General features: G+C 43.5%; 1 protein-coding gene across 12 annotated transcripts in view; it reads right to left on the reverse strand.

The window, feature by feature from the left end:
* Positions 1-504, reverse strand: part of bin1b (bridging integrator 1b) — a 16,705-nt gene that overhangs the window by 14,702 nt on the left and 1,499 nt on the right. The gene's annotated exons all lie outside the window — the stretch shown is intronic.

Raw genomic sequence — 504 nt, forward strand, 5'->3', positions numbered from 1 at the left:
GTGGGCTGATGACATCTGGATGAAGCATTTGGGTACTGAGACTGATAGTGTATAATATTTAAATAACAAGAAGAAGAAGTGAAAGTGTTTCTGTGAGATAACTTCCTGTCGTAATTGTAAATATGTCGACTGTTCACATCTGAAACATTAAATGCAGACAGAAGCTCTTCATCAGATAAACTTCATGCTCGGAGCAGCTCTTGTTCTAGTACAGTTCATTATGAAGTACTTCAAAGAAACTAGAAGTACTTCCAATGATACAACACCCCTGCATAATGTAACTTCGATATTTGTGTGCAGATTAAAGAAGACAGATGCTAGTGACCAGGCTAGCTGTTTCCCACCAGTCTTTATGCTAAGCTAATGCTAAGCTTTCAGGAAACATAACTTCAGCAGCGAGATGACAGAGCGTAAGAGAAGGAGAAGGTGAGGATCTGAACTTCAGGAGGTTTGGAAACAGCTGCCACGAGGGAGGAAGGAGGGGGGGGGGGGGGGGGGGGGGGG

The sequence above is a fragment of the Anarrhichthys ocellatus genome, unplaced genomic scaffold, assembly GCF_004355925.1.
Source record: "Anarrhichthys ocellatus isolate YVR2014 unplaced genomic scaffold, GSC_Weel_1.0 scaffold12, whole genome shotgun sequence".
NCBI classification, from domain to species: Eukaryota; Metazoa; Chordata; class Actinopteri; order Perciformes; family Anarhichadidae; genus Anarrhichthys; species Anarrhichthys ocellatus.